Below are 6,000 nucleotides of genomic sequence, written 5' to 3'. Positions count from 1 at the left end.
CCTTCGTCCTCTGTTTCCCTTCCATCCAGTTCTCACTCCTCATTCCCAGCCTTGGCAACAGTGTAGTTCATTTCTTATGTATCCTTTCACAGTTTCTCTAACTGTATACAAGCAAATAGTATTATAGACTTTTATTTTCCTCCTCATAAGCAAAATGTGTCATATTATTCACACTGTTCTTTTGCCAGTAGGTATTTACTTTTTACATATCAGTAGCATATAGAACTCTTATTTCTTTTCTTTGAAGATGCATGGATGTGGCTACATTTATTTAATAAGTTTCCTCATCAAGACATGTGGTAGTGAGCTTTCTAAGATAACCTGAAATGATCCTGTATCCATTCCCTTGTGTAATCACCTCCTTTTGAGTGTCAACAAAACCTAGTGACTCACCTCTAATCAACAGAATATGGCACAAGTAAACTGATGTTACTTCTGTGATTAGGCTTTCATCTTGATAGCAGACTCACTTGCCTTCCTAGTTTGCATTCTTTAATGACGAGAGCTGTCATTATAGAGAAGCCTACAAGGCAAGAAATAGAGGGGAGGCCCTGGCCAACCCCAGTAAAAATCAAAGGTCTTCAGTCCGACAGCCTGTGAAAAACTAAATTCTGCCACCAACCGTGTCAGCTTGGTAGTGAATACTACTACCCCAGTTGAGCCTTGAGATGGCTTAAACCCAATCTTTAGTTACGAAACCCCATTACAACAGAAAAATACATATTGCAAGTCTGATACTTTGTACTTTGTAATTGAGACAGAGGATTGTGTTCATGCTTCAAACTGCGAGGTTATATCAGTCTAATGTTGATTAGAACTTTTTTTTAAGCATACCATTTTTAAAGGATGCGACATTGATAAAATTTCTGGCACTGTGACCGAGAGACTTATTTTAAACATGTAAGAGTACAGGCAATCTGCAGCTATCTACGAGCATCTATTTGTTGACACATGGAAACATTATTTGAAAACACAGTGTCCCAAAGTGTACTAGGCTAAAGTTTGGTGCTTTGCAAAAATATTTCAATAAATGGTTTATGTAAACTGTTGGAAAAATACTGGCTCAATAAAGCATCATGATGTTTCAGGTTCTAACGAGGGAAGTGGTGTCTACCTCCCACCAACATGTGTAGAATGTGAAAATGTGGGCATAGGATCTAGATGTCAAGCAGCCCCCAAAGACACGTTTCTCTACATTAAAATCGGTATATTAGACAACTTCTGCAGTTTATCTGCTTAAACAGCTCTTGGGAAGGGCGCCTCCTTTAAGCCACTCTAAGACATGTTTGACAGTCTTATCTGTAGTCATCTATGTTGGATTAAAATCTACTTTCTTTTATATTATTATGGCTGCGCCAACTTTGTTTTGGTCAGTGTTTGCATGATACCTATTTTTCTATCCCTTTAAATTTTTCTGAATCTTTATATTTTAGCCCAGTCTCTTGAAAAATAAAAGATAGGTTGAACCGAATGAAAATAAAAATATGGCATAATTTCTATCACTATGTACTTATATTAGAAAAGAAGAAAAATCTGAAACTGATAAACTTTCAAGAATCATCTCCTCCTAAAGAAGAGTAAAATAAGCCCAAGGCAAGCAGAAGGAAGGAAATAGTGAAGAGCAGAAATCAATGAAATTGAAAGTTAAAAAAAAAATCAATTAAAGAAAAACCTGCTTTTTTGAAAAGACCAATTACATTTCCAGACTTCATTCAAGACTGGTAGAGAAATTACAAATGACCAGTGTTTGAATGAAACAGGAAATATCACTGCAGACATCAAAAGGATGATAAGGAAATACTATTAAAAACTACAAACATAAATTTACAAGTTCTATAAAATGGATCAATTCATGGAAAAACACATTCTACCAAAACTATCCAATATGCAATATATAATTTTAATAGCCCTACAGTATTAAGGAAATTGAATTTTTATTTTGATAACTTCCCCAAAAGAATTCCTTAGGCCCAGATTGTGTCATTGGAAAACTATACCAAATGTTTAAAAAAGAATTAACTGTGAGTTCTACACTATTTCTTCCAGAATGTAGAAGACAAGGGAACATTTCCCAGTCTATTTTATGAAGCTGGTATTACCTTGACATGAAACCACAGATAGTACAGAAGAAGAAAACTACAGACAAATATTACTTAGGAATATAATAATGCAGAAATAACGAAATATCAGCAAATGAAATTCATCAGTATATGAAAGGAATTATGAAGTGAAGTCTGTCAAACCACGCAAGCTGCTGTATTAACAAGCTAAAGAAGAAAAAGCACATAAAGAAAAAGCATTTGACAAATTTTATATCCATTCATGATATCCATTCATGATAAGGAATAGAGGGAAATTTCCTAACTCGATAAAGAACATCTACAAAAATTCTACAGTTAACAGGACTCTTAAATGATGAAAGACTAAGTGATTTCCCCATGTGATGGGGAACAAAGCAAGGATCTATGTTGTCACAACTTTTATTCAGCATAGTGCTGGAAATTTTAGCTGGTGCAATAAAGCAAGAAAAGAAAATAAAAGGCATATAGATAGAAAAATAAGAAATAAAACTGTCTTAATTTGCAGATGACATGCTTGTCTATGTAGAAAATACCAAGGAGTCTGCAAAAAAACTCTTGGAATAAATAGAAGGCAAACATAAAAATATCCATTGTTTGGTAACATACTAACAATGAACATGTGGAAACCATAATTAAAAATACATTAACATTTATAATCACTCAAGAAATATTTTGGTATAAATCCAACAGAACCTACGGAACTTGTATGCTAAAATCCACAAAACGTTGATGAAAAAAATCAAAAGTCTTAAGGGAGAGATATACTGTGTTCCTGATTGGAAAAGTCAACATATTAAAAATGTCAGTTTCTTCCAAACTGATATCCAGGTTTGATGCAAATACTATTCCCAGCAAGATTTGTTGTAGATATAGACAAGGTAATTCTAAAATTTATATGGAAAGGAAAGAAACTAAAATACATAAAGTAATTTTGAAAAAGTAGAATAGAATGAGAGGAATCATGCCACTCAATATCAAGGCCTATTACTAATCAAGACTATGTGGTATTGGCAGAAGGATAGACAAAAAGATCAGTGAAACAAAATAGAGTATCTAGAGAGAGAGTCACACAAATATGTCAAGTGATTTTCAGCAAAGGTACAAAAACAACTCAATGAAATAAAGATGGCCTTTTTAAACAAATGATGATGGAGCAATTTGATGCTGTAAGCCAAAACAAACAAAACAGCAACAACAAAAAACCACCCACAACACACACAAAATGAATTTCTATCTGAATCTTATTCTTATGCAAAATTGACTCAACATAGATAACAGACTTAAATATAAAACATAAAGATATAAAAAGAAATATAGATGAATATCTTCCTAATTTGGGATAGAAAATAGCTCTTAGACTTGACATGAAAAGCACAGTTCATAAAAGGAAAAACTGCTAAATTGAACATCATCAAAATTAAAAACATTTGCTCTGTAAAAGAGTTAATTAAGAAGATTTAAAGAAAAGCTACAGACTGGGATAAAATATTTGCAAGCCACATATTCAATAAAGGACCAGTATCTAGAGTATACAAAGAACTCTCATCACTCAACAGTAAAATACAAAATCCAGTCAGAAAATGAGCAGATGACATGAACAAAAAGTGTCAAGGAAGAGAATATTCAGATGGCAAATAAGCATATGAAAAGATGTTCAACATCGATCGTTGTTAGAGATATGCAAATTAAAACCATGAGATACTACTACACATCCATCAGGATGGCAAAGATAAAAATAGCAACACCACCAAATGTTGGTAAGGATACAGAGAAACTGGACTACACATACATATGGTAGAAACAAAAAATGATACAGCCACTCCAGAAAACAATTTCCCAGTTTCTGAAACATCTAAACACGCAGCTAACTATATGACCTGGCAATTGTACTTTTAGGAATTTATCAGAGAGAAACTTAGTGATTACATAAAAACTTGGATACAGATGTTTATAGAAGCACTATTTGTGACAGCCCCAAACTGAAAAGAATCCACTGTCCTTCAACCATATTTATTTTTGTTATTTTTATTTTTGGAGACAGAGTCTTGCTCTGTTGCCTTGGCCAGAGCACAGTGGTGCAAATGATAGCTCACTGCAACCTCAAAAACTCCTGGGCTTAAATGATACTTCTGCCTCAGACCCCCAAAGCAGTGGAATTATAGGCATGTCTAGCCCAGCCTTCAATAATGTTTAAATAAACTGTTGTACATTCATACTGTGGAATACTACTCAGAAATTTAAAGGAATGAATGATTGAGGCACACAACAATTTGGGTGAAGATTCAGAAAATTACACTGAATGAAAAGCCAATCCCCAAAATTTGTATACTAAATGCTTCCATTTATATAACATAGTGAAATTCAAAGTTACAGAAGTAGAGAACAGATTAGTGGTTGCCAAGATTAAGGAGGAGGTGGTAGTGGGAGAAACAGTGGGGGTGGCTATAAATGGGCATCATTTAGGATCTTTGTGGTGATGGAAATATTTTGTATTTTGACTGTATCAATGCCAATAGCTTGGTTGTGATACTGTACTATAGTTTTGCAAGATGTTTATACTGGGAAAACAGAGTAATGGATACGTAGGTTCTCTCTGTAACATTTCTTACAACAGCATGTTAATCTATAATTATCTCTAAATAAAAAGTTTAATTAAAAAATAAACAAGCACTACTTCTACAGCATACCATGTGTGACTCCCTTTACTTCATAACACTGAGGCTGCTGACATTGCATACAAAAAAGAAAAGGAAAGCAAGTAAAGCAACACAACAACAACAAAATCCCTGTTACAGAATTTCTAACACTGTGCATGACCATCTTTCACTGTTCTGTTATATTGCAGTTGTTTTAAATGCCCCACATCAACAGTTATCTCAATTGCTGCTTCAATGTATTTGAACACGGTTAGTTTACAGTTGTGGCCAGGTACTTGTAGATGTTACAAAATGCTACCTACTAATAGGAAATTAAGAATTCTCACTTGAACAAAACTTTAACAATGAAAATGTGTCCTCTTTAAGTACCGGTTAACAAACAATTATAGATCAGGAATGTTACAAATCAATGTAGATGTCTGGATTACTAATGTACAAAAGTGGGACTTCATTTTTTGGTGGCTCAATGGCTTTTGGGCCGGCAAGTTGCCTAGTAGCATCCAACAGTGTGTTGCAGGAGTAATCATTTGCCATCTCTTGGGAGGTATAGAAATGACTAATACTGAAATAATGGTGAGCATAAATCATGCCTTGATATATATATAATACCGCAATGGAATATGAAAGTATGATGATTCTTTTGATGACAGAATCATGGATAAGATTGTGGTTTGTTGCCCACATTCATAATGAAAGAAACTGCTAAATTATACTTAGAGGCCAGAGAAAATGATGACCTTTTTTTTCCCCTACAAGGTCATAGATGGCTGATATCGAACCCTGTGCCACAATATGTTCACAGGCTGCTAAGAGTGATTGGATAAAGAGGGGGAAATTAATGATGTGGGAGAGAGAGGCATAAATGTAGAAGAAAGAGAAGGCAAGAGGGCAACGCGAATGGAGAAGTGTTGACATTTCATGAGGGCAGGAACTTCCATCCCTGTTAGCAGGAAAACACATGGAGAATGGGTACAAATGTATGTACCTTGCAGGATTTAGTAGCAAGAAACTGAGACTGCTACTTGATTGCTCTATTTTTCCAGTGAGTTACAAGGCAGGGACACTATGTCAGAGTGGAGAGGGTTGTGTAGGTCGTATAGGTAAAATAGTCATTTTGAAAACTAAGAAAGTGAACAGATTAGAAAAGTGTACAAAGATTGCAAGGCATTGTTGAATAACAGATTTCCTGTAAACCAGCTGGCAATTCTGAACTCTTTTGTGGAGCAATATTGAGCTACAGGTTGCTTGTAAGTCTACTAATA

General features: G+C 34.6%; 1 protein-coding gene across 3 annotated transcripts in view; it reads left to right on the top strand.

Annotated features, from left to right (window-relative positions):
- CYP39A1 (cytochrome P450 family 39 subfamily A member 1) overlaps positions 1-6,000 on the top strand; it is a 101,869-nt gene that overhangs the window by 3,223 nt on the left and 92,646 nt on the right. The window lies entirely within an intron of this gene.

The sequence above is a fragment of the Cebus imitator genome, unplaced genomic scaffold (assembly GCF_001604975.1).
Source record: "Cebus imitator isolate Cc_AM_T3 unplaced genomic scaffold, Cebus_imitator-1.0 Scaffold334, whole genome shotgun sequence".
Lineage (NCBI taxonomy): Eukaryota > Metazoa > Chordata > Mammalia > Primates > Cebidae > Cebus > Cebus imitator.
This window is presented reverse-complemented; position numbering and strand designations above follow the sequence as displayed.